We start from the raw sequence: 25,731 nt of genomic DNA, 5'->3' as shown, positions 1-25,731 counted from the left end.
ACAAAAGACTGGAGCAATCCTGTCCCACCTGCTTTTGGCCTTGTAATTAGATGTATTCAGCAGAGCACACAGTTTTACCTGCAGTTGTGCACACTTTTTTTGTGCACACACTATACTCCCGACGCACCAAGGAGTTTTGCACTCAAAACATGTGTATGTAGAGCTGTACGCACTGCTTAGCGCTCTTGCAGGGAAATCCTATGCAAATGAAGGCATTAGCTATTACTCCCCAATGCAGAGAGGTGTGCTACCTTAACAATTGCGTCTTAACGCTGGGAATTGTACTTCTGCTGTCAGGTGAAGTAACCTTTCCAGTGCTAGTGTTAGTCTATGGGCAGAAGCAAGAGTTCTGGTGTTGGGACCTGTAGTCAGTATTTTATGCACAGAAAAAACACTATGGGGCGGATTTTCTCAGGCTCGGCGGTGCGTGCAAGCCCCGGGACGCGCATAAGTCCAGGGGCTTTCAAAAGTGGGCGGTCTGGGGGGGGGGGGGGGGCGAGACGGCGGTCTGGGGGCATGTCCGGGGTCAGGTCCGGGGGCGTGTCCCGAGCCCTCCTCCGTTCCGGCCGTGCCAGAGGTTCGCGTGCCAGCAGCCTGCCGGCGCACGCAAGATACGCCTGCCTCTGGCAGGCGTAAGAAATAAAATAAGGTGGGGGGGATTTTGGTAGGGCTGGGGGGCGGGTTAGATAGGGGAAGGGAGGGGAAGGTGGGGGGGGCGGAAAAAAGTTCCCTCCAAGGCCGCTCCGAACAGCTCTTAATTTATCTTCAAACAGAAAAGGCTTAATCTTTAAACAAAAGTGAAGCTTTGCAAAACAACTCTTGGCCACTGCCTGAATATGAGCATGAAAATCTAATGATGAATTTAGGAGAACTGCCCAACTTGCTTGCTTCTTCCAAGGGAATGAGACTGGGGGAATCCAAGATGGCATCTTACTGACAGGAAGTATTGTGATGACTTCTTCTGGCACTTAACATTACCTGTTTTTCTGTTTTGCTTCACACCTAGAAGATGGTGACGAGAAAGGGCAAGATTTGTGGGGTTCCCTCTGCTCCCCTGATGACCCCATTGCTACACCAGGTTTAAATCTCACAACTTTTCTAGCCTGCTCTTGCACCTTCAATACTGATGAAGTCTTTTGCTGCAGCCAATGTGGGAGACTCAGCATGGCTGGATGATGACACAAATGCATCCCACAAATTCCCCTCCAGGGAATTTGTGGGGCCAGAGTTAGTCACTGGGGCACTTTGACAACTGAATTGGCAGAAAGTGTGAGTTTACATCTGTCTCAACCTAGACATCAGATTTACAGATTGCATCAGAAGGTCATGTAATTAGTGGGGAGTTGGTTAGAAGGCAGGATTCTTTGAGATTTGAATCAGTCAGTAATTTAATTGCAGCAGGCAGATCTGCTGCCGCTTCTAAAGTGCTGGCTGCTTCATAACAGAAGCAGGGCCTGCACAACCCACTGTGCAAGCTGTGCACTTGCACAGGGCTGTGGCTGGAGGGGGCGGCAGCCTGAGGCCGAGACCAAGTGAGCTGCTGGCACAGCAAAGAAGAGGAGGAGCACAGGGCCGTGGGGTGGTTCCCAATCCGCCATGAGGCGAAGAAGAGGAAGAGGACAGGGCCATGTTTGTAAGTGTGTGTATGTGTGTTTGAGCATGTATATGTGAGAAAGAGGGATCTTGTGTGTATGTGTATGTAAGAGGGAACATGTGTGTGTGAACATGCATATGTAGGAGGGATTATGTGTGAGCATGTGTGTGAGTGAGAATGAGTTTGAGAGAGAGGGAGCATGTACATGTGAGCATGTGCGTGTATGAGAGAGAGCATATGTATGCATGGGTATGAGGGAGGAGAAAGTTTATGCATCCCTCTCTCACTGATCCACAACAATCTGAGGGAGTCATTTATCAAAATGTGATAAGGTGTTTTCGCATGCAATAGTACCATATCGTATGGTGCGATGCAAATTCAGAAACTAGGAGGAGTTAGGGTTAGCCTGTCTGCAAAGAGCTATTGCACAGCCATAACACTGATTTTAACAACACCTCTTTGAATTGTGTTAGGCTGTGTGATAGCTGCCGTGATGTAAGGTTTCATTGCTGTTTGCAATGTCTCCTGTAAGGCCTATTTGAGGTGAATTGAAGGTCCCAGAGCCTTGTTGAGAGAGAGAGACTGGCCATGATGTCAGCCCCATAGGTAGGTATTTGTATCCCTATGGTAGGCCCACCTAGTAACTCGAGGTGGGGTTTAGGTATGAGTGTAGGGGGTTAGGGGGTTAGGGGCCACTTTGACATTCTACGTGACACGTACAAACAGAACAGTGATCTCTTGTGAAGATTTGATGGCCTTCGGAGTGAGGAAACTCACTCCAAGATGAGATTTGTGCAATGTTCTCTCAACCTAGCTTGATGGACTCTCTACCTGGGTAACATTACTTGCGCGCGCTGCCGAGCCTATGCCTGTATTTGGTGAGGGTCTGCCTGTGTTCTGCATGTGTGATTGAGATGAGAGATTCAGACAGCATGTAGGAATTTATAACAGCTTGGTTTGTTCTGTTTCCTAATATGAGGTGTATTGGTGTTTTAGGGCCTGGTGTAATATTTGCAGTGTTGCCTTGTCATAGGTAGGGTTGCTACATTTTTAAGTGCTGATAGAGCTGTTTTGGTATGGGAGGTTTATTATATTTTAATTGTAATTTACTCAAGGCTTTCTGAGAGTCAAGCCCACACCTAACATGCATTAAAGTAGCCCTAATGCTATATGGGGTCCTAGTGTCTTTTTTGTAGGGTTTTCTGGTTGGCACCAAAGAAGCACATGCAAATACTTGTGATATTTTTTTTACCTCAGAAGATTGTACTTTGACTATTCTTTTTCATGTAAAATCTATTATAAATGCATAATTTTTAATTGCGTACATGGCAAGAGCAGGAGGTGGGGGTGCAAGGGTATAAGATTTGCCTAGGGCACCTAATATTCTTGCACCAGCAATGGGTTCCAGGGGAGGGGGTGAAGACTCAGAGGATAGAGGGATGACAGTGTTTAAAGTTTAGGTTGCTGGAAGGAACCAGGCTTTTTTTTGGCAGGCCTGAGACGGGGGTGGGGGGGAGGGGTGCGCCACAATAATTGTTCGCACAGGGCAGCAAAAATGTTAGCACTGGCCCTGGGGCCGGGGATAATATGCAGCACGGGGCCTCAGGAAGCACAGGGGCTCAGGGCAATCACCCTGATTCACCCTACACCCTCTTTAGGATGGCCCTGCATGCATTCTTGGAGAATCCCTCTGTTTGCCCATGAGGAGCAAGCACATTCTTTGGCCTACAAGCCCTTCTCTCTCCTAACTCAGATGACTGATGTTTTGCATTTTATTTTCTTATTATAAACTATTTTTTAATGTGTTTGTATTTATTGTAAACAGCTTTGATTAATACAGAAAGGCAGTATATTAAGAGAATGAAATACCTAAACTGAACATGAAAGGAAAAGGATTCCCTCAGACTTTATCACACACTTCTTCCCGCACGGCAAGATTTGACTTTAGAGAATCTCTTAGTATATCCTAATTACCGGTAAGTGTTCCTGATGATCACAATCACCCACATGAATCATGGTTACTGATCTGTGAATAAGAACATTTGGATCAGTGTGGCTCTACTAAATACTACAAGAAAAATCAGTGTGTTGAATAATAAAGTGAAGTCCTTTGATTTACTGGCACTACTCAAATTATAGCAACAATTTATTTTATCACGTACATAGCTTGGCTGCATTTTATTTATTTATTTCACCCTTCTTATAAACTGCTTCTCTGGTCTACCTGGAGTGCCCAAAGCAGTAAACAAGTATACAAAGTTGAGGACTGAAATGTTTGTTTCCTCAGCACAAGTTGAGGCAGGAAACCTAGCAAAGAAAATCTAATGCAGAATCAGCAAATAGTATGCTCTGTTTATCTTCTTCAGTTTGGCAAAGGTCAGATTCTGACTAAACATTTCAATTAGGGCAAAACCAGAGTGTGTGCCTATTAATCATTCAAACATAAGTAAAGTATGCAACAGATATTTACCCTCTGGATCCTAAGCTTTCCCTTTCAGAACTGCCCATTTCTAAAATGTTGGGTTTATCAGTGAAGATTTAATCAACCGTTAGATGTAATGTGGAAAAACAAAGAAATGTATTCACCAGTTTTGCAGCCAGAAAGGAAGCTGAGGCAAAAAGCTATTCAGGCAGGCCAACAAATACAATTATTTCCTATTCAAAACTGGATCAGAGGCTGTGCAAGAGGACAAATGGGGTAAAAATGGGCATTTAAGAAGACATTTCAGACCTGCCCTTTTCCAAGCTGAGGAATCAGGGGTAGTTCTATCATTAGGCAAGGTGAAGTGGCAAAAATTTAGGGTGGCAAAAAGTGTACCCCAAAACACTCCTGTGGCGGTTGCCTCACATTGCTGAAGAGAAGCCTGGTGGGGCTGAGATGGACCCCATTCTGCCGTGGATAAAGAGAGGCCTGTCTTAGACACAGTGGACCATGGCCCAAAGAAAGATCCAGCAGGGCAGTAACACACCCATCCTGACAGCCCACAGAGAGGCTTAGTGAGACCATGGCAAATCCTGTTTTGCCACAGCTAAAAAGAAGCCCAGCATGGCCGCAGCAGACCGCATCCTACCATAGCATAAAGAGAGGTCCAGCGGGCCATAGCGGACCCATCCTGCCATAGCTGAAGAACTGAGGTGGAAGAAGTAAGAGAGGTATGTATGTGTGTGTGTGAGAGAGAGGATGTGTATGAGAGAGCCTGTTTGCATATGTGCGTGTGTGTGGGAGAGAGCACTTATGCATGTGTGAGTGTGTGTGTGTGTTAGAGAGAGAGAGAGAGTGTGAGAGAGTGCCTTCGTTCATGTATGTGTATGAGAGAGAGCCTGTATGCATGTATGAGTAAGGAAGCTTGTGTATAGGAGAGAGCCTGTGTACATGTGTGTATGTGAGAAAGTGTGAGTGCCTGTGTACATATGAGAACCTGTATGTATGTGTGTGTGTGTGTGTGAGAGAGAAGGTGTATATGAGAGCCTGGGTGCATGCATGAGTGTGGGTGTGCATGAGAGCCTGCGTGCATGTTTGTATGTGTGACAGAGAGAAGGGGGTATGTGTGTGTGTGTTTATGTGTGAGAGAGAGAGATGGTGTGAGTATATGAAAGAGGGATTGTGTAAGTATGTGTGTATGAGAGGATACAGTTTTTGCAGTCTCCCGTCCCCCCTCCCCCACCATTCACAACAATGTCAAGTGACTGGAAATTAAAAGATCCCAGGTATGGAGAGTGGGGAGTTTTTGTATTCTTATTAGTTTTAATTGTTGGGTGTTATTTGATGTATCTGTTGTTTTGAAAGATTTTATAGAGTTTAATTATAATTGAATAATGTTCTGTTCATCAACTGTTTTGAAATATTTATTCTTTCTATTAATATGGTTTTACTGTTGTGACTGATGTGTTATATTTCTTGATTTTATTATTGTTTTATGAGAAATGATGGTGTTTCTGTTTTTCCATTGTTGCACTGCATACAGAGTTTGGCTTCTTGAGGTTTCAAGTTTAGTTTTTGTCTGCATGTTCCTATTTATACTTTATGGTCACTGTATTCTGTATTTGATGAGGATCTGTCTGTGTTCTGCATGTGTGACCGAGGTGAGGTATTATACTAGCATGTATTTTCTGTGTAGGAATCTATAGCAGCCTGGCTTGTTCTGTTTTCCTAATAGGAGGTATATTGGTGTTTTAGGGCTGGTGTAATATTTGCAATGTTGTCTTTTCATAAGTAATGCTGGCATTTAGTTCTATTTTGATATGGGAGGTTTACTATGCTATAATTTTAATTCAATTTATTCATGGCTTTCTGAGGTCCAAGCCCTCATTGAACATTCTTTACAATAGGCCTAATACTACATGGGTTCCAAGTGTCTTTTTTGCAGGGTTTTCTGATTGGCACCACAGCAGTGCATGCAAAAATAATATATATGTTGATGTGATATTTTTATCTCCGAAGACTATGAATGACATTTTTCATATAAAATCTGTTATTATAAATGCAGAATTTTTAATTATGTGTGATGAGGGTTGAGAAGGAGGGGGCGCAAGGCTGTAAAGTTTTCCTACTGCACCTAATACTCTTGCACCGACCTAGAGAGAGGCCACCACAGACAGACCACCACCATTCACCCATTTCCCTCTTCTCTGGGGGCAAATGCTAGGCGGAACATGGGAGGCAGATCGTAGGGATCCTGGGAGTATGGCAGCATTGCCAGCTTCCTAGAAATATTAGCATTGTCACACTTTCTGCCATTTCACCGGGAACTCTGCTTTCTCCCTTCTGCAGAATTTCAAATCAATGAAAGGGCCAGAATTCAAGTGGACGCCCCCCCCCCCCCCCCCGACTTTGGCCCTCTCAATTATTTGATCTATGCCATACTTTATGAGGTAGGGGCATGCCATCTCACCCCTCGCCTCAGGCAGAAGGGTTACCTTGAGCTGACCTTTAGGTAGCCCCAGATACTATCCAGCAAGACTGTAGATGGTTCAACAAGGGAGATTCTGTTCAGGGCCGGTGATAGGTTTTTGCTGCCCTGTGCAAACAATTACTGTGTGTGTCCCCCCCCCCATTCATTCATTCTATGTCCTGGGCCCACCAAAAAATAAAGCCCAGCTCCCTTCAGTGATACAAACTTGAAAAACTGACCCCTCCCTCCCGTACCAGGGAGCCTCCCATTCACACACCCACTCATCCCAGATAGCCTCCCATACACACACACACACACACACCCATTACAGGCAATCACCCATTCATATACCCACTCATTCTAGGCAACTTCCCATTCACACACACACACACACACACATACAGACCAGGCAGTCAGGGTCCATGGGTCATTCCTCCTCTGCTGCTGCTGCCAGCCTGTTCTTTTGTGGAGAAAAGCCATTCTGCAGCTCTTCTTCTTGTGCCTGCACCGTGGTAGTTCAACACTCACGGTGCTAGCACGTCCTATATTCTCATCTTGTGAGAAAACAGGAAGTTCTAGCAACGCGAGTCTTCAATACTGTGGGGCCAACACCGGAGGAGGAGCTGAAGGATGGGCTTCTTCTGCTGTGGCCTCCTTCTTCTGCTGCCAGTAGGATCGTGACCACTGACAGCAAAACAGGCCTCCTTCTTCCGCCGCCGGTGAGATCGTGTCCACCAGCGGCAACACGGGCCTCCTTCTTCCACCGCCAGTGGGATGGGTCCACCAGCAGCAGCACGGGCCTCCTTCTTCCACCACCAGCGGGATGGGTCCACCAGCGGCAGCACGGGCCTCTCCCTGCTCTGATGCTACTCCACCGGGTGTGCCGCCCTGTGTAATTGTAAGATTTGCACACCCAGTGGCACCAGGCCTGGTGGGGGTTTCCGGCTAGGAGTTTTATAGTGCGACGGATGCTCGTGGGTTGGGCTAAAAAGAAGGGATTGATTCCTGATTGGAGACGCCCAATTACATACCCCATATTGGTATCCTTGTGGCAAGCACTGTCTAGCATCTGCATGTCTGATTATGAGACACAATTGTTTAGAACAGCCTTTGTGCTTGCATTTTTCGGGGCTTTGAGGATCAGTGAGTTGGTATCCTCCTCTGGGTGGATTTTGGAGGGTTCGGGCTTGTTGCATGATAATGTGCAGCTATGCGGTCAGATGGTTTCAGTTTTTGTGCAGCGTTCGAAAACTGACCAGCAGAGGCAGGGATTCTGGCTCATTCTGTGCACAATGGAAGGGGTGGTGACGTGTCCACGGCATAATGTGCAGGGTTACTTGCAGGTGTGCCCATGCTGTGGGACGCAATTTTTGGTGCACTGTGATGCCCTCCCTTTGACGAGATACCAGTTTACAATGGTTTTTAAGAAAGCCCTGATGGTGGCATGTTTCGATGAGGCTGTGTATAAGACACACTCTTTTCATATTGGTGCTACCACTAGAGCTGCGGAGGCTGGTCTCCCTCCTGCTGTAATTCAGTGGATTGGACAGTGACAGTCCAGGGCATTTAGTTCCTATATTAGGAGTGGGTCCCTGGCAGAGTAAGAGTTATTAACACATTTTTTGCCTTTTAGATGTACCAGTTGAGGTGTGTTTGGTGTGGATAGTAGGCCATTCCTACGTGCATTGGGCTGCAGAGAGGTCTCTAGTGCATCCTTATTTATTTATTTGCAGATTTTTATATACCGGGGTACGTAAATAACATCACCTCGGTTTACATTCAAACAATAATTAAGCATTGCGCTTTACAATATAACATAGTAACTGAACGAATACAATACCATGTATAACTTTGTATTAATAGAATATAATCAATATATGAGAGACTGTGGAAATTGTGAAGAATAGTAGAGGACTCAGATCATTAATAGTAGGCTTTTTTAAATAACCAGGTTTTAAGGTTTTGTTTAAATTTTTTGTGACAAAGTTCCTGGCGTAATTCAGAGGGCATGGTGTTCCATATTGTTGATCCAGCAATGATGAATGATCGTTCTTTTGTACTAGAAAGTTTAGTCAGATTGGGTGCTGGGATCTTTAGTTTGGCTAAATGCTGGAATCTCGTTGGGCGGGATGAAGTATTGAATTGTAGATAATCGGTGAACCAGTGCATAGCTCTGTTTTGAATGGCTTTATGTATCAGCGTCATAGATTTATATATTATCCTGGAAGCCAGTGTAAAGACTGAAGTGCTGGGGTAATGTGCTCGTGGCGGCTTGTGTCAGTGATGATGCGGGCAGCTGCATTTTGCAACATTTGCAAAGGTTGAATTGTAGCTTTAGGTAAACCCAGTAGCAGAGCATTGCAGTAATCGATCTTTGACAAAATAGAACAAGGGATCACAGTATGCTGGCTGGGGCATCACGTGATGCGATGGGATCATTTGGAGACCCCTGATTTTGGCACAGGTGGAATCCATGGCTCTTCTGGAGATTTTGACAATTCATCTTGGTGGCAATGATTTGGGTTCATGGATCTGTAGGCATCTGATCGATGTGGTGGGCAAGGATTTTACATTGCTTTTGGCTGTGCTTCCTTGTACATCCTTATGTTGGTCTGATATATTTGCCCAGCCTAAGATGCAGGATCAAGCACAGTGGGGGAAGTGTCTTAAGAAATTGAATAAGTAAATTGGTTCCTGGTTGAGTTGTCGGGGTGGCTTCCATACCTGGCACACTTGGGCGTGGGAACCCTGCCCAGGTTTATTTAGTAGAGACTTGGTTCACCTGTCCGATATTAGACAGGTGAAGCAAGTCCCTACTAAATAAACCTGGCTATAGATGATATCTTTTGCATTAGGTAAAGGCCTGAATCTTTTGGGGGACTGCATACATGTCTTTGAATGTACTCCTCTGGTGGGGGATACCCGAGCAGATGATGATAGATTTGCAGGATTTAGAGTGATTTACCATGTGCGATGGGCTGAGGGTCTGGGTTCAGACCTGAGGATAAGGGCCCCTAGCTGGCTGTGGCAAGGGCCAGGGATCAATGGGTCTACAGGACTGACAACTTGGGGGTGGTTTAACTTGCTGAGATGTGGTGGTTAAAACTACCAGTGCCAGCTGAGGACTGTTAAGTTATGTACGGTAATTATTTTATGTTCATAAACTCGGGTACTGCACATAATAAAGCTGCGGCCTTTGACCTCCATTTTATGTCTAATGTTTCTTTATGTGTGAGTGGAAAGGAAGGGTGCGAGATCTAAGAAGGATCCTGGGAGTCTTCGTGTTATGAAACGGCAGTGCAGGTGAGTCCTGTGCTGCTTCAGTATAACTCAGGTCTCAGGATTAAACAAAAACGGATACACTATTTCCTCCATTTGCTTCCCTCTTTGCCCCTCCTGAGGATTTTTTCCAGCAGCCGTGCAGCTTGCTGGAAAGAGGAGGGGGGGGGGGGGCGGGAGCAGTGGTAGGAGGAGGCTGAGTAAGTGGGGACCTGTGATTGGCGAGAGGAGGCATTCACGTGTGTCAGCAGACAGCCAGTGGTTGGCTGTGATTGGCTGCTGGCGCATGTGAGGACATTCTAGCCTCTCTTCCATGGGATTTCCAGCAGGTAACCAGGCCCAGATGTTGCTAGTCCCATTTTATCAATTCTCCCATTCTCCCATCCTCCCTCCCTCTCGTTGGTGATTATTGCCCTGTTTTTCTTGTTTTGTTTGAATGGTGCTATGTCGCAGTTTAGGGGGTACCCAAGCAGATGATGGTAGATTCGCAGGATTTAGAGTGGTCTACCATGTGTGATGTGCTGAGGGTCTGGGTTCAGGTCTGAGGATATGGGTCCCTAGTTGGCTGTGGTAGGGGCCTGGGATCGAGGGGCCTACTGGTCTGACAACTTGGAGGTGGTTTGACTTGCTGAGCTGTGGCAGTTAAAACTACTGTTAATCCGGTTTCTCTTGAATAACAACTCTACCAGGGCCGGTTGATGACTTTTAAGTTATGTAATAATTTTATGTTCATAAGCTCGGCTACTGGATATAATAAAGCTGTGGTCTTTGACCTCCATTTTATGTCTAATGTTTCTTTATGTGTGAGTGGAAAGGAAGGGTATGATGTCTTCATGTTATGAATTAGAGTTAATTAGGATCTACAGAGCTTTTAAGCTAGGACTCCATGCACCAAAAGATAAGATGTTATAATTAAAAGTTCATCTGAGCAAAAATATAGGTAACCACCTCTAATCAAATGACACCCAAAAATGCAAAAAAAAAGGTGACTACAAAAGACTCTTTTCTGTTGCGCCCGGTCGCAGACAGCTGCAACCTCTCATGCTCACCCCTTTTTTCAATGCACCATCAATTCTGGGAAGAGTGGCGGCCTCCGCCAGCGAATGCCGACCTCCCTGGCGTCCCCGGGACGGCATGGGCGATGCCAACCGACTTCTTGTTCCTGGAATTACCTAGCGTGTGCGGGCCATCTATAATACACGTCATGGCTGGAACCTCAGGGGAGTATCCTCCGCATGACATCACCACCTCACTGTATTTAAGCTGACTGGCCCTACGCTTAGACGAGTTAGCAACGAGTTTCCTCATTGCTGAATCCTCTTCACTGGACTTCCAGTTCCTGGCTTGCTGTGTGAATGCTCTGAGTACCTGCTCCTTGGGGGCTCTTCCGCGTTCCTAGGCTATTCTCAGAGGGCCTTCCTGCCTTTGAACTCCTAAGGACGTCCTCTGGAACCACGTCTCGTGAGTACTTCTACTCTACCAAGCCTTGCTAGGATTACCTGTGGTGTACCCCATGCCTTGGGCCACTACCGTGTCCTGCTCAGCAGGATTCACTTCACCATAACCTGCACTGTAGATTACTGTCTCGACTTCGTCAGGAACCTTCTGAGCTTCCAGACCTCTGACTACCTCAGCTTCACCACCTCTGTACAGTCATCCTTGGCATACTCCGCGCTGCAGGCCACTGCCAGATCTGCACACCTGAGGTAATTGCTCCATCTCTGAGGAGACTGTCTGGCGTACCCCGTGCTGCGGGCCACTACTGAATCTGCACATCTGAAATAATTGCTTCACTACTGAGAAGGCTGCCTGGCATACTTTGCCCTGCAGACCACTACCAGATATCTACAACTGAGATATCACCTTGGGCATACCCCTTTATCAAGAACTGTATCTCAACTGCAGTTCCCACTCCACGAGTTCTGCTCCTGAACTATTCTTTGACTGCAGTTCCCCGCTCCACGGGTTCTGCTCTCTCTTCTCTATAATAAAGTCTCTCTTACAGCGCGTCCTAAGCCTCTGAGACTGCGAATACCGACGGTGAGTCCCACAGGGCTCCTCCCTGTGGGCGGAGTCATCTCTCACCTCAGCCCAGGGTTCACATCCATACTAAAACATAACAGATTGCTAACTCCATGGACCCAGCTCAGGTCTCAGCCCTCCAGGCCATCCCTGGCCTGGCCCAACAACTCTCTGAGCAACAGAGGACACTTGAGACTTTGGCTAACACTTTCAACCAGTTGAGTGCTCAGCTGGACTCTGCCTCTACAGCTGACAAACTCTCCACTTCACAGGCGTTGCCTATACGGCACTCTGTACTCTTAGCTGCACCTACACGTTTTACAGGTGATCCCCTGTTATGTAGGGGCTTTTTGAATCAGTGCTGTATGCACTTTTCCCTGCAACCTACCTACTTTCCAGACGTAGTGTCCAAAACTACATATATTCTGTCTTTTTTAGATGGGAAAGCCCTGGCATGGGCATCACCTCTTTGGGAACGTAATGATCCAATTCTCAAAGATTTAACCGGCTTTTTTGCTCTCTTTTGTTCTGTTTTTGACGATCCCACTCGCAAGACTATCGCTGGTTCTGCACTCCTGCACCTCTAACAAGGTACCAAATCTTTAACTGACTATGTTATTGAGTTTAAAACCTTGTCTTTGGAACTACATTGGGATTTGGATTGCCTACGGACTATTTTCCTGGAAGGCCTTAACTTTCGCATTAAAGATGAACTAGCAGCATGTGAGCTTCCTGAACACTTGGACTCTTTCGTTGAATTAGCTGGACGTATTGATCGTCGTCTGCATGAGCACTCACAGGAGCTCAAAGCTTCCAACAAGATGCCATCAGGGGTTTCCCGCTCTCATCCACCACCAGTTACCCAGACTCTGCTGGTACCCATCATTGAAGAAGAGGAACCCATGCAACTGGGCCGCAGTCATTTATCCGCTAAAGAGAGGCACCACCGAAAAAGACTAGGCCTCTGCATGTACTGTGGATAACCTAGTCACGCTGTTCCCACCTGTCCTATCTGTCCGGGAAACTCGCAGACCTAGGATCCGCCGGAGGACTCCTCCTAGGTCTAACCTCTCCATCTTCTCCACTGACCCTTCCAGTCTCTATTAATTCTGAAGCCCTTGGGTTCCACACATTAGCCTTAGTGGATTCCGGTGCCGGTGGGAACTTTATACTCAGACAACTTGTGGAACACCTACGAATTCCCACCGTTCAGACACACCACTACTCTTGTCTTCTATCCATGGCGAGCCATTACCTGGTGAGGTCTCGTTTACCACTCAACCTATCCCCCTCTACGCATGGGATCTCTTTATACTGAGACCATTTCTTTCTTAGTCCTAGATAAGGCAATACATCTGGTGGTACTTGGATTACCATGGCTACAATTACACATACCTCAATTACACTGGAGCACTCTTCAACTATCCCAATGAGGGAAGACTTGCCAGGGGAGATGTCTCGAGGAAGTGACTCCTATGCCATGTATGACCACTAACACATCTGTTCCGGGCCTACCTCCACAATACTCCGCCTATCAAGACGTATTCTCTAAAGCAGCGGCAGACACCTTACCACCTCACTGATCTTTTGACTGTGCCATCAATCTACTACTTGATACCGAGCCTCCCAGAGGAAGGGTGTACCCACTTTCTCTCTCGGAAACCCAAGCCATGGCCTCCTATATCCAAGAGAACTTGGCAAAGGGCTTCATTCGACCTTCTAAAGTTTCCTGCTGGGGCTGGGTTCTTTTTTGTGGGCAAGAGGACAGTTCCCTTCACCCATGTATAGACTACCGGGGCCTGAACGAGATCACTATGAAGGATCGCTACCCACTGCCATTGATCTCTGAACTTTTTGATAGGCTCCAAGGAGCCAAAACTTTCACGAAATTGGACCTTAGAGGTGCATACAATCTGGTCCGAATATGCCAGGGTGATTAATGGAAGACAGCATTGAATACCCGCAATGACCATTTTGAATATTTAGTCATGCCCTTTGGCCTGTGCAACGCCCTGGCCGTGTTTCAAAACATGATGAATGAAATTTTCAGGGACATTCTTTACACCTGCGTAGTAGTCCATCTTGATGACATACTGGTCTTTTCACAGAACCTCCAGAATCACCAAGTGGACATCAAGAAAGTTCTCCAGAGATTGAGAAACAACCACTTATATGCCAAATTAGAGAAATGCTCTTTTCATCAAGAATCCATTCCTTTTTTAGGCTATGTGGTATCCAGCCAAGGGTTCCAGATGGATCCGCAAAAAAACAACAGTATTCGAGACTGGCCACAACCTAATGGACTTAAAAGCTCTGAGGAGATTTCTCGGATTCACCAACTACTACAGATCATTCATTCATCACTACCTACCTTGACTGCACCTCTTACTGCCATGACGGGAAAAGGAGCTAATCTTTCTCAATGGTCTCCATAAGCCGTGATCGCCTTCCAAAAACTCAAGAAGGCGTTCCTTCAAGAGCCTCTTCTATGCCATCCAGATCCCTGACAACCTTTTATTGTTGAGGTAGATGCTTTGGACGTCGGGGTAGGAGCCGTTCTTGTTATAATTAGTGAGGTTTGGGTGGACCCTTGGACACTGTGGCAGCTGACCACGCCCATGGGGGGCAGTCTCATGAGGGGCCACAGGTCAGGCTTAGCTGAGGACACACAAACACAGAGATTGATCTTTATTTAAACAATGGTGTGTAGCCACCAGAGGTGGCAGTGATGAGTAGTTGAAGTAGCCCGGCTGGGCTGGTATCCCTCAGGCGCTGGAACAGCGACTCCTCCAGTAGCAGTTCTGTAGTGGAAAGAACTGAGAATAATGAGTACAGTGGAATATGAATAAGCCCCAGTATGGAGAACCCCAGGATAGGAAGAGCTGGCCCTCGAGGAGCGAGTACCTGATCCCTGAGAGCTGAGAGGCTTGTAGGAGATGTACTCACACAGCGGTTCCATGTAGGAGATGGCATCAGGGCTGGGACGGAGGCAGGCCCTCGAGGAGCGAGTACCTGGTTCCAGGGAAAGCTCTGAGGTGGAGATGGTAGTACTCTCTGCTGTTGAAGGTAGCGAATCCTTCCAGGCAGAAGAGAAGGTAGGAGCAGGCAGCGAGTCAGGGAACATGGGCCCTCGAGGAGCGAGTACCGGTTTCCTGATAGCGACCTGAAAAGCAAGTGAGTCCCCGAGGAGCGGGTACCCCGTTAGCATTAAGAGTCCAATGAAGATTGGAGGCAGAGTAGCTGGGTACGGAGAGCGAATCCCAACCATAAGATTCCCCTTACTACTCAAAGGCTAGCAAACAGTGTAGGCTTTAAATATCCGGGCAGCGTGACGTCATCACAGGGGGACGTCCCTGAGGTTCGCACCAAGTAGGTAATAAGAGCGAGGGCCGTGCGGCGCGCGTGCCCTAAGGTACAGATGGAGCATGGTGGGAGGCAGCGCCCAAGCCAGTCCAGGGACGCCGGTGAGGACGGCAGACAGATGCTGCGGCAGCCAGGCGTCCATTAACAGCAAAAGGAGGAGCAAAAGGAGAGATAGGAGGAGTGCAGGCGTCGGGAAGGGACGGTTGCAACGTACCCCCCTTCAAAGGGCGGTCTCCTCTGCGGGTACCAGATTTTGGTTTCCAAGGATGCGAGAGATGAAACAGATGGAGCATCTCTTTGTCAAGGATATTAGCCAGAGGCTCCCAAGAATTTTCTTGGGGTCAAAACCTTCCCATGATAGAAGGTATTCCCAGGTTTTGCCTCGTCTGCGGACATCAAGAATGGCTTCGACCTTGTACTCAAGGTCATCTTCTGCATTGATGGAAGATGGCTAGCAACAGTCAGTGGAAGGTCACGAATTAAGTTATCATAACTAAGGGCTTGATTTATAAAGCTTCTTTCCACAGGCACTTATGTAAAAAAAAAAAGCCTTACTTTTTAATTATTCCTTCACATATGCCTTTGTTATATTTTTCCTTTTCTATGTCTCTTCTTCCCTGTTCTCTTTTCCATTCTTTTCTTTGTCTGCTTCTTCATCTTGCAATTCTGATTTTGCCCAAATATGTCTCTCCCCTGGCTTTTGCATCGTCATCCAAGTTCAAGTTTGTTTCACTAAGAATCTATTCAAGGGTAAGATAGCATTTTGCAAACTTTTTTGGATGTACCCCCTTTTTCTTATTTAGATACATTAAAAAAAATGGTAACATTAACTTTTTTAAAATTGCAGTACAATTAATGTCACATTAAACCAAATATCTTATGTTAACCCTTTGAGCTGTTTCATCAGGTACAAAAATTAGATTGTAAGCCCTGTGGTGAAAGGGAAATACCTATAGTACCTGAATGAAATCCGCTCTGATGTACACTTTGACGTGCCGAAAAGCGGAATATAAAAAAATACCTTCCAAGTAACATAAGCAGGTTCATGAAGAGGTCTATGAACTAACCTCTGTTAAAACCAGCATGCTAATGCACATTATAGTCCTGGGGGAATTCTGTTCTACTGCAGAGCACAGAATTTGTACAGAATTAACCCCCTGGGAGTGGAGGAGTAGCCTAGTGGTTAGAGCAGCAGGTCTACAAAAAGACAACCAGGAGATCAGGGTTTGAATTCCACTGTCGCTCCTGGTGACCTCGGGCAAGTCACTTTACCCTCCATTGCCTCAGGTACAAACTTAGTGGGTTATTTTTCAAGGTGCGTTAGCCCATTATCGCGTGTGATAGGCTATTATCGCATGCAATAACGCTCTAACGTACTCAATAATGGGCTTATTGCAGCAATAAAATTAGGGGAAGGGGAAGAGTTAGGGAGGGGTTTAGGAAAATGGGGTGGTGGCACCACTGCCGGCGATAATGTTTTGGACATTATCACCAGCAGTAGCGCAGGAAATAGCACGACATTTTAGCATGGTGCTATGGAGGCGATAGTGTGCGGCACAGCCGCACCACTGCAGGCAAAACCGCACTGCTGTGATGCGGCTGACTGCACACTAGTGCCCTCTCACCCCTGTTTCCACCCCTCTGCCCCCTTTATCACAGCAGATCATCATTCCATATGGAATGATGAATCTAGCCCTCAGATTGTAAGCCCTCTGGGGATAGGGAAATACCTACAGTACCTGAATGTAATGCACTTTGAAGTGCTGAAAAAAGTGCAAAAAGCTGAATATAAAAAAATCTAAAAAAAATAAATTGCCATTTTCTGCACAGAATTTGGCAAAGATGGAGGAGGCCCCAGTGTGCCGAAGCGGAGCTTGTCCCATTCGTGAAGATGAAGGCCCTTGGTATGCCGCAAGCAGAGCCCGTCCCACTCGCAGCAAAGATGGAAGGCCCCAGCGAAGATGGAATAGGCCCCAGTGAAAGTAAGTGTGTGTGTAAGACCTCAAGCTTGAAGGGGGTGAGCGATAGCATGTGTGAGGGTGCGTGAGTGTGGATTGCAGAGAAAGGGAGCTTATGTGAGGAGATTGTGAAGACTGGGAGCTGGTGTGTGTGAAAAAGGGATTGTGTGTATGTGAGGGTGTTTGTTTGTGAGAGAGGCAGCCTGTGTGAAGGGATTGTATATGTATGAGAGTCATAGGTAGCCTGTGTGAAGGTGTATGTGTGAGAGAGAAAGGGAGCCTGTGTGGATGTGTATGCAAGAGAAAGAGGGACCCTGTATGAGGGGATGTGTATGTGTGCAAGAGAGAAAGGAAGCCTGTATGGGGGGTGTGTGTGTGTGCGCGTGTGTGAAGAGAGTGAGGGAGCCTGTATGAGGGGGTTTATGTGTGCACAAGAGAGGGAGCCTGGGTGTGTGAGAAAGAGAGGGACAAAAGGATCCTGTGTGACGGGCAGTACTGAGAAAGGAGTCAAACTCTGACAGTGGAGATAAGAGTGGAAGGGGTTGAGCCTCGAGGGGGAGGGGAGAGATACTGGCAAGTGGAGGAGTTGCAGCCTGAGAGGGCAAAGTGATCAGGGGTGTAGGGAGAAAGAATAGGACACTTTTACAGTTAACTTCTAGGGAAATTCTGCTCAAAATATTTAAAATTCTGCATTACATTTTAAATTAATAACTTAAAAACTGTCATGTATATTGTGTAATTTTGACCAATATAAAGTAGGCAGAATTTTAAGTTTTAATGCGCAGAATTTAAAATTTTTTTGCGCAGAATTTCCCCAGGAGTAACATTACCAGTCAGTTCTAATGCAGCCAGTGCAAATACTTTAATACCCAACGTACTATACTAATCCGAGGCAGAATGCAGCAGCATTAGCATGGTCACATTAAAAACAGCATGATCATGGTAATGCTGCCATATTTTGCAGCTCAGGTTACCCTGCACTAACTGGCCCAAACTAAAAGGGAACCCCATTTACAAAAAAGCCTTGGTTTTTCTGAATCTCCTCCCATCCCACCAAAGACCACTGGGCCTTCTGCTGAGGCCCCCAAACTCCCTGAAATAATATTGGGTCTTTCAGAGCCCCTGAATTCCCTTCAAAAGTATAATAGGCTCATTTCCTCTAAAAAGTAACAGTCCATCTGAAACCACCTTCCCACAGAATAGAGATCCTTCCAAAAAAGTGCAACAGGTCTTCTGCTGCCCCCAAAACTCCCAATCTGCTCTGAAACAGTAATAGGCCTTCCAGGTTTCCCCAATGTTGCCATCCACCCTGAAAAAGTAATGGTCTCCATCCCCTGAAAAAGAAACAGATCTGGAGCATAGGTCTTCCAGGGCCCTTGAACTATCCCCACATACTGATTTCAATGTTTCTCCTGCTCCATAAAAAGGCAGGTATGGGTGGACTAGGTGGGTATATTTGTCTTCAGATTATCCACAGGCATTTTAGGTTCCCAATCTGCCACTGTATGCATTAATCATCGTGTACACACTACTAGTTGAAACTTCTCAGTGGACATGGAAATGTTCTTTTGGCTTAATCATCTCAGATCTCAAGGGTCTACCTGTTAGTTACAAAGATGTTTTGCCTTTGAACATAAAGACAAAGTCACACTCTCTACCTCCGCAGACTCCTGAACAGTGTGTTGATCTTCTAGGACAGTACTAGTTTAAAAGCCAGGTCTGCCATCTAGTGGGAAACCATGACCTAGCACCCATTTTGGAATAGATTCCAGAATTTAGAAAGTTGGTTTCAATATATACAGGGACCATCTGTTATTTTTATTTTTTTTCTCCTGAGAATTTATCAGTATTTAGTACAAGAACAAAACCAAGAGAAAATCAGTGGGGAAAAAAAATGACAATTTCTTTGGGTAAATATCAGTTTATTTTGGTGGACAGAAACTAGCATAGTAAAAAGAAAATATTAAGCAGATCAGGATATTAAAGCAGGGATTCCCAAACTGTTTATGAAGAGGGACATACAACTTTTCATCTACTCCTGGCAAGGATTTGAATATTTTAATGATGTCTTCTCCCAGCATCTCCTCTTCCCTCCTATCTCCTCTAAATCCTTCCCCATGGAGCCATTGCTGAATTCTCCTCCAGTCTACATGTAGTACAGTCTTCTCAGCCCTCTGCCTGGTATTCTCCCCAGCAGCCATCTTGTTTTCTGTTCAGACTTGTATTCATACTAAGGCAGTCTCATCAGTCAATTGCCAGAGCTTGGTCATACCTTCTAGTCCTCATACTCTGGCACCATTCCTGTATCCAAATGCATCTTAGTCTCCAAATTCTACATTCAGTGCTCCAACTTGTTTTCATTCCTGGGTACCTGCTCCTCACTTAAAGGTGAATTTTAAAAACCAGGTACACGCCAAAATTGGGAGATGCATGCACATGTAGGACATGTGAGTGTCCATCCAATTTTAAAAGCCGCCCTCATGCGTGCATAAGTCCTGATGTGCGAATATCTCACTTCAGACAAAAAAGGGGTAGAATGTAGATGTGAGTGGGGCAAGGGCATTCCAGGGCGTGGCCAAGAGATGTGCGTGCGCACCCAGGTCCAGTGCTACATAATTTTATTTCTGCTATGGAGGCATCTGGGAGGAGTGTAAGGGGTCTGGGATAATGGGAGGTGAGGGGGGGGGGGGGGGTGTACAAGCTACAGAATCAGGGAGGTTGGAAGACCTAGCTCTGGCCTGGTTAAACTGGTCATGGCGTGGAAGTGCACCTGTTATAAAACCCCCTTTGTTCTGCTGGGTGCACACAAGCTTAAAATGGAGGAGCACATATATGTGTGCCTAGGCTGTTTTACAACAGACATATGCATCTTCCCCTCCTCCTGTACTCTTTCCACAGCTCTTATTTCCATACGCTGCCTTCTCTCCTTTCCTCTTATAATTCCTCACCATCCCTACTCCTCTTCTTGCACTTTCACCCATGTGTCCTCGTGCTTTTGCTCTTGACATTACTTGTCCTTTAATCCCCTCCGGATGAGTTTTCCTGTGCTCCACTATAGTGACAATGCCATTTGCACTGAAAAAAGCAAAATCTCCCCATTTTCGGGCCGATACAGCAAGGATGCGTAAGAAACAGTGCGGCAGTGCCGGGCACCCGCTCGTTTACCACGCGCACATTTTGGTTCACAAGTCGCTCGATTCAGTATTCAAATTAGTCGCAAATCCAAGCGGCGTCCAAAGCACGTCCATGAAGCAGTAGGCGTGCGCAATCCATTTTACTGTATAGAGCGGTATACAGCATCTATACAGTATCCAGGGTGCACTGGTACCTGTCATTTCAAAATGTTAGGAGAGGTACTTTGAATTGAGCTTAGCACTCCCAATCCTTTTGAAAAGTGGACTCCAATTTATAATTTTCATTTATAATTTTCATTTATAATTTGTCATTTTCCTTCTCACTCCAAGTTATTGATTTCCTTGTTATATGTAACTGCTTTTTCTGCACTATTGTTCAAATTGTAAAGTTTTATTATTATTGCACCCCTGTTTCTTGTGAACCAGCATGATGGGACTATCGTCCTGAATGTTGGTATATAAAAAAACGTAAATAAATAAATAAATAAATAATTCATATTTTCAGGTTCGCGACCTCGGACGTCATGGACCTTCCTGCTGCCTTGAGCGCCCGGCTGGACGTCCAAGCCGGACGTCCGAGGTCGTGGCTTGGACGTCCAGCCGGGCGCTCAAGGCTCTAGAATGGAAGTAACAGCTGTTTACAGAGTCAGTCTTCGTCCTCTTCACCCCATTTATCACCTCGGTCAGCTGAGTCACGTCATGGCTGGCGAAAGAGATCGATGTTATTCCACTCTCCACTGCTCCATTTGCAGCCGTGGAGAAGGGATTGCTGCGCCTCCTAATGAAATTAGAACTCCGATTCTATGCCTGTGGTGGCAGGGCAAGCAGGCCCAGATTGGGCCTTCCCAGCTGACCTGGCCCGCCCGGCACTAGAGTGAAAGTAACATGTTTTAAATGACTTTTCTGCAGAGAAGGTTGAAGGAGAGAGATCCAGAGAGGGCGAAGATAAAGCTCAAGGCAGCGGGAAGGTCCATGAACGTCCGGCCGGACATCCGAGGTCGCGGCTTGGACATCCAGCCGGGCGCTCAAGGCAGCGGGAAGCTGACTGAACACCACACTAACGCCAGGGTCAGGGTAGGCGGTAAATATGTAGGTTAAAGACGCAGCAAATAAGCTGGTTAAAAAGGCGATAATCTGGGCGCACGTTACTGTAGGGGATGGAATAGCTAAATCGATCATTAACATATCATACATGCGGCAGGCGGAGATGGATACGTGTCCATTTCAGCAAGCGCTAAGGATGCGTAAAACCGGATACTGAATCGCGAGTTTGCCTTATGCGTCCAAATTGGGTTAGAAACAGGGTAACCGCGGCCGCGCTTTACCGTATCGGCCCGTTTGTTTTTTTATTTAATTGGATTTAGTTTATCACCTTTTTAGAGGCTCCAAGCCATATACACCTCCCTTGCCCTACCCAGCATATAAATTACATGATTTCCATTTGCTGGTTGGGAAGGAGTGGAAAATCCCTCATCTTGAGACCCCTGTAGCTGTGGTTTTCAATTATTATTGTTGTTTTTATGGGGCTTTGTGGCTTTCAATTCTTCGTCTCTTAGCCCCTCAGGTTTGAGTGAGAACACCTCTTGGTACATAGGGTTTATTTGGATTATGTATATGTACTGTATAATGTGTGTATAACAGCACCTCAGTTCCCTGTGACTAAAACATTGTTCCAAACTATTCCTTGTAGGTAAGGAATACTATTAGTTACACTGCTGTTTTTATTTGGAGCACTGCAGTAGATAAGTTATAGGAACAGAGAAGCTTCTGCTCTCTAATTACTTCATGTAATACACGTGTCTTTATCTTTATTAATATTTCTTAATCGCTAGCTTTAAGCAATGTACAAAAGAAAACACATATTTGAAATTTGTACAAATGCCCATGAGAAGCACGCTCCGAAGGTGAGCAATCGAGATAGCTACCGCTTAAATCTGATGCACTTTCACTTTGGTGGGAAGTGAGTGGGCGTGCTTGGAGTAGCAGAATTGGATGTATTGGGAAATCCAATTGGCAATGGTGAATTTGGATTGAACGAAACGAAAAGCTGAGAAGCTCTGTTATCCGTATGTGTTCTCCGTTTGTAGTAAGTAAGCACTCTTTTGCAGTCCAAGGTATGCAACAGGCATCCTCGTGCATTGTTGTGTGGATTTGGAAAAAAAATGTTGGAAGAGCAGTAGACTGGTTGAGGTGGAACACCGAGACCACCTTAGGCAAGAAAGAAGGGTGAGTCTGAAGAGTTACTTTGTTGTGGTGAAACTGCAGATAAGGAGGGTAGTGAACCAGAGCTTGCAATTCACTAAACTCTTCTGGCCGACATCAAAGCCACAAGGAACATCACCTTCCATATCAAATATTTCATGTGTGAACCCTCCATTGGTTCGAAGGGAGGTAACATAAGCCGTTTGAGTACCATATTTAGGTTCCATGGTACAGGTGGTTTTGCTACTGGGGGGTCTGAGATGCAGAAGGCCTTTCATGAAACGAGAGACCAGTGGGTGTGACGATACCAGTAGACCGTGTGGGCGGTGATAGGCTGCTACTGCACTGACATGAACTCTCACCGAGGCCATTGCCAGCCCCGATTAGTAAAGAATGTGAAGGTAACCCAGCAGGGTTTTGGGTGAATAGGTAAATGGGTCTACCTGGTGCTGCCAGCACCAGATGGAGTATCATTTCCACTTGAGATGATAAGTTTCTCCTTGTGGAGCTCTTACATAAGGAGATCAGGATGTTCTGAACCCCATGCGATACCCCTTGTTCGTTAGTAGGGTCCTTTCAATCTCCAGACTGTAAGATGGAGAGTGGATTGCATTGGATGTCGAAGGGATACCCCTCCTGCGACAGGAGAAGTAGTATGTCGTGGCCTAGGGGGATGGGTGGCGTACATGGCCAGGATGGGGCTATCAGGATTAAGTCTGCGACGTCTTCCATACACTTTTGGATAGTACAGGACAGGAGCGGTATGGAAGGGTACGCATAGAAAGGCCCTCTTACTACGGGATTAGGAATAAATAATTGAAATACATATTTAAAAATATTTAATGATATTTAGTATGAAGGATTGCATCTAAATCGCTTTTGTTTGTGAGATCAAACCCTGTCTCACTGTGATCTCAAAGTAGGGTAAGAATATCTTTCTGTCGCATGACAGGTAAATCAAATATGAATCTCCGTGTGAAAGAGTGTGAAAATCTTACTTATGTACACAACGAATCGCGATCTCAAGTGAAAAAGTTATGAAGTGATGGGTGAATCTTACAACCCGTGTGTGGATATTTGAAAGCGACTTACCTATTGTTTATATTCCCTTTTAAAATAAAGGGGGTTTGATCTCACAAACAAAAGCGATTTGGATGCAATCCTTCATACTAAATATCATTAAATATTTTTAAATATGTATTTCAATTATTTATAATTTGTTTATATTTTGAGGTACATTAGAGTCTGTCTTATAATACCCATTGTTTCAGTGTTGAACAACACCTGTCCTTCAATCATTTTTATAATTTTTGTTCCGATACACACTACACGGCAGTGAGTGTACCGATTGTTTTTGTTAGAAGATTTTTAGATTCTTCTTGTGTTTTTCACTCGTTCACGATAATTTACCTAACCACACCACTAGGTTGATTAACACATTCTTGGTGCCAAATTCGCCTTTAAATGGCGTCCACTTCGGCGTCTCTACTCTCTGTTTTTCAATGAGAGGAGACGAACAGTGTCGTTGCACATACAAATAAGTTGCTTTGAAATATGCATATACAGGTTGTGAGATTTATTTATCACTTCATAATCAATAGGTATGAGTGTTCAATTTAATTTGCATTTCCACTTCAGATCGCGACTCGTTTTGCACTATTTTATGATTTCTTACACTCCCTCACATTTAGATTTATATCTGATCTACACTTTCTAAGACCACTTTGGGATCACTTTATCCATAGTACTGATTCAGATTGCTTACTTGACATACTTCATAAGCTTTTTTGTGTTTGGTTGAGCATTTTTGTATTATTCAAATAGAGAAAAAAATCTTTTGTTTTGAATTACCCAAAACAAATTGATTCAGTTTTGACACACTAAGATAAATACATCATTCATACAAAATAATTTTTAAGTATTCAAAATATATGAATATTTTTTAATAAGAAATTAATAGATTAACTGATTAATACAATTTAATATATATTTCCACTTAGGAACTCAACGGATTTTTATATTAAAAAAAAGGGGATTTTGATCTTAATAATAAGAAGGATTTGGATATTATCCTTCATATTGAGTATCATTGATAATGTTTAGCTGACCTTTATTTATCATTTGTTTTAAATACATATATTTTTTAGATATATATAGACAGTGGATTCTATTCGGACCATCACCTGAACACTGTTCTTTGAATCATAAGGTACAATCTTTTGATGTTACACATTGGCTCTTTTTGTGTTGATTTGAATTATTTGTATGCTTTTATTCCATTGTCTTTATAAGTTATTTATTTATGTTTTTTGAAGATTTAAAATTATTTTGTTTGTGAGTTTGTTTTATTATTTATGTTTTTAATATTCATGTTTTTAAAAGGTATTTATGATTTATTAAACATTTTATATGTTTATTTGTAGCCCCTGAGGCAGCCACCATTGGTGGCGAAACTCCGCCAGAGTCGGGCACTTGTACATGATATTTTACGTCTCCATGATTAAATATTGAAAAAGACTCTCTTGTGGCATCCACCATTTTGTTATTTCCTCACGGCTTCACTGGATCGCCTACCTTGTTGTTTTTTGGGTCCATAAAACCCTGTAGGCAATAAACCATACTCAAAACCCATGAACCAATTTTAAATGAGATATTTTCTACACTAGGAGGGTAATTACTATTGAGAAGGTACAACAGATGATTAGATCTTCCTCTCCATGTTTTCCTTCTTGAGGCTGATGCATATAAGTACATTCCTTGCTGCTCAGCATTAGTTTAAACTGCGTAAAGTTCTGCATCATTAGTAAAGTTAACATAACATGATATGTTATGTTAACATAACATAACGATCCGATATGGTTTAATTTACTATGAAGGTCGGTACAAAAAACTGTTAAATAAATAAATAAATAAATGAGACCTTGACTTATGTTTATTAATATACCCTAAGCAACTAGCTAAGTAACCCCATAACTTTAGATTGCCTTATGTTTTACCCTAAAGCAGTCTCTGAGTAGGCAGCCTCTGTCAAAAGAAGCAGGTGCTCTCGGCCCCAATCATTTGGTGGGCTAAGGCTGGTCTGAGCCCTGGAGAAGAAAAAGACAGGTTCAGGACAAAATAGCCAAGTAACAGCAGAGTTTTTTTTCCATGCGCAGGACACTGGAGCTAGTCTGCTTCATCACAGGGGTGCTGGCTTGGGCATTGACTTCAGATGTTAATGGCTCCTCTTTCACTGCCCCCAAGCCCTCTCCCCAGCTGCTTTTAACAGACAAAGAATGAATATATGA

General features: G+C 44.9%; 1 long non-coding RNA gene across 1 annotated transcript in view; it reads left to right on the top strand.

The window, feature by feature from the left end:
* Window positions 1-25,290, top strand: part of LOC115076491 — a 47,137-nt gene extending 21,847 nt beyond the window's left edge. The window contains exons 2-4 of the long non-coding RNA XR_003852777.1: window positions 16,981-17,132; window positions 24,592-24,653; window positions 24,868-25,290. This is a non-coding gene — a long non-coding RNA (uncharacterized LOC115076491). The remainder of the gene's footprint in view (window positions 1-16,980; window positions 17,133-24,591; window positions 24,654-24,867) is intronic.
* Window positions 25,291-25,731: the final 441 nt, after the last annotated feature.

This window comes from Rhinatrema bivittatum, chromosome 1 (genome assembly GCF_901001135.1).
Source record: "Rhinatrema bivittatum chromosome 1, aRhiBiv1.1, whole genome shotgun sequence".
NCBI lineage: Eukaryota > Metazoa > Chordata > Amphibia > Gymnophiona > Rhinatrematidae > Rhinatrema > Rhinatrema bivittatum.
The sequence above is the reverse complement of the archived record's forward strand: the minus strand, read 5'-3'. Positions and strand labels throughout refer to the sequence as shown.